The sequence below is a fragment of the Triticum aestivum genome, chromosome 7A, assembly GCF_018294505.1.
Source record: "Triticum aestivum cultivar Chinese Spring chromosome 7A, IWGSC CS RefSeq v2.1, whole genome shotgun sequence".
In the NCBI taxonomy this organism is placed as follows: domain Eukaryota; kingdom Viridiplantae; phylum Streptophyta; class Magnoliopsida; order Poales; family Poaceae; genus Triticum; species Triticum aestivum.
Window position 1 is genome coordinate 729,471,594 of NC_057812.1, and position 3,003 is coordinate 729,474,596.

Sequence of the window (3,003 nt, forward strand, 5' to 3'; positions counted from 1 at the left end):
AGTGCTGCCGGACAGGGTTTCCGGAGATTAAAGTCCTGAAAAAGAGAAAAATAACAAAGCTGGGAGCCCCTAGTGTGGTTTAAGCCGCGTCCTGGGGCGTGCCGCAGTTTTGCCCCCCTTCCCCACCTGCGCCCATGGTATTTTCAATGCATAATTATGTACGTGTGGCACGGATTTCACCGTTTGGCTGGGACTGGGGTGGGGGCCGCATTGCTACGCGAGCTCAGATCGCACCAAACGGTCTATTTGCTGATTGCTCCGAGCGCGCTTGACGGTTTCCGGGTTTGGAAAGGTCGAACTGGTTAATTGCCTTGAGAGGCTGCTTTGTGCTTCTGCTGCGAGGGCCACGGTGTGCTCCTCTGTTTAGAGAGAGCGCTCTGTGTTTCCATTGATGGTAATAACTCCGTGAGGTCCTGGCATCTTGAGCTTGAGGTATGCATAATGCGGTACCGCATTGAATCTAGCAAATGTGGTTCGCCCGAGCAATGCATGATAACCACTGCGGAACGGGACTATATCGAAGATTAACTCTTCGCTTCGGAAGTTATCCGGGGATCCGAAGACCACTTCCAGTGTAATTGAGCCTGTGCAATGGGCCTCTACACCTGGAATGACGCCTTTCAAGGTCGTTTTTCTGGGTTTGATCCTTGAGGAGTCTATACCCATTTTGCGCACTGTGTCCTAATAAAGCAGGTTCAGGCTGCTGCCGCCATCCATGAGGACTCGAGTGAGGTGAAATCCGTTAATGATTGGGTCTAGGACCAGTGCGGCGAATCCACCATGACAGCTATGTTCGGGAACGTAGTAATTTCAAAAAAATTCCTAGACACATGCAAGATCATGGTGATGCATAGCAACGAGAGGGGAGAGTGTTGTCTATGTACCCTCGTAGACCGACAACGGAAGCGTTATGACAACGCGGTTGATGTAGTCATACGTCTTCACGGCCCGACCGATCAAGCACCGAAACTACGGCACCTCCGAGTTCTAGCACATGTTCAGTTCGATGACGATCCCCGGACTCTGATCCAGCAAAGTATCGGGGAAGAGTTCTATCAGCACGACGCCGTGGTGACGATCTTGATGTTCTACTGTCGCAGGGCTTCGCCTAAGCACCGCTACAATATTATCGAGGATTATGGTGGAGGGGGGCACCGCACACGGCTAAGAGAACGATCATGAAGATCAACTTCTGTGTCTAGAGGTGCCCCCCTGCCCCCGTATATAAAGGAGCAAGGGGGGAGGAGGCCGGTCCTAGGAGAGGCGCGCCAGGGGAGTAGGATTCCTACTCCTAGTTGGAGTAGGTTTCCTCCTTTCCTAGTCCAACTAGGAGAAGGGGGGAAAGGGGGAAAGAGGGGAAGGAAGGGAGAGAGGGGCCGCGCCCCAAACCCCTTGTCCAATTCGGACTGGGCTTGGGAGGGGCGCACGCCACCTCCTGGTCCTTCCCACTAAGGCCCATTAAGGCCCATTGCTTCTTCCTCGTATTCCCGTAACTCCCCGGTACCTCCGAAAATACCCGAATCACTCGGAACCTTTCCGATGTCCAAATATAGTCGTCCAATATATCGATCTTTACGTCTCGACCATTTCGAGACTCCTCGTCATGTCCCCGATCTCATCCGGGACTCCGAACTCCTTCGGTACATCAAAACTTGTAAACTCATAATATAACTATCATCGAAACCTTAAGCGTGCAGACCCTACGAGTTCGAGAACAATGTAGACATGACCGAGACATGTCTCCGGTCAATAACCAATAGCGGAACCTGGATGCTCATATTGGCTCCCACATATTCTATGAAGATCTTTATCGGTCAGACCGCATAACAACATACGGTGTTCCCTTTGTCATCGGTATGTTACTTGCCCGAGATTCGATCGTCGGTATCTCAATACCTAGTTCAATCTCGTTACCGGCAAGTCTCTTTACTCGTTTCGTAATACATCATCTCGCAACTAACTCATTAGTTGCAATGCTTGCAAGGCTTATGTGATGTGCATTACCGAGAGGGCCCAGAGATACCTCTGCGATAATCGGAGTGACAAATCCTAATCTCGAAATACGCCAACCCAACATGTACCTTTGGAGACACCTGTAGAGCTCCTTTATAATCACCCAGTTACATTGTGACGTTTGGTAGCACACAAAGTGTTCCTCCGGCAAACAGGAGTTGCATAATCTCATAGTCATAGGAACATGTATAAGTCATGAAGAAAGCAATAGCAACATATTAAACGATCGGGTGCTAAGCTAATGGAATGGGTCATGTCAATCACATCATTCTTCTAATGATGTGATCCAGTTAATCAAATAACAACTCTTTTGTTCATGGTTAGGAAACATAACCATCTTCGATTAACGAGCTAGTCAAGTAGAGGCATACTAGTGACACTCTGTTTGTCTATGTATTCACACATGTATCATGTTTCCGGTTAATACAATTCTAGCATGGATAATAAACATTTATCATGATATAAGGAAATAAATAATAACTTTATTATTGCCTCTAGGGCATATTTCCTTCAGGATACTAGTGGGGTGGTCCCTGCGATCGAAGGTGATCGGACAGGAGGACCATGGGTTGAACTTTGGGGCGACTGGCTCCAACGCATATACGTCCCTGAGCACACGCTTCTGTTCCCGTTTGGGGATGTGCGTTGCATATATCATGTTCACCGTCCGCACTTGTGGGGGGAACCTCTTCTATCCTCTTGTATTCCACTGCCGGGTCTCCTCCTCGTCATCGCTATGTGGCCCCTTATTTTTGTTTTCGGCAATTAACTTGCCGGCCTGCTTGAATACCCAACAATCCCTATTGGTGTGGTTGGCTGGCTTGTCGGGGATGCCGTGTATTTGACACGAGCGATCGAGTATGCGGTCCAAACTGGATGGGCCCGGCGTACTTTGTTTAAATGGCTTTTTTCGCTGACCAGGTTTAGAGCCTTTGAATCCAGCATTGACTGCCGTATCTTCAGGATTATCGTTGTTAATGCGGCGCTTAT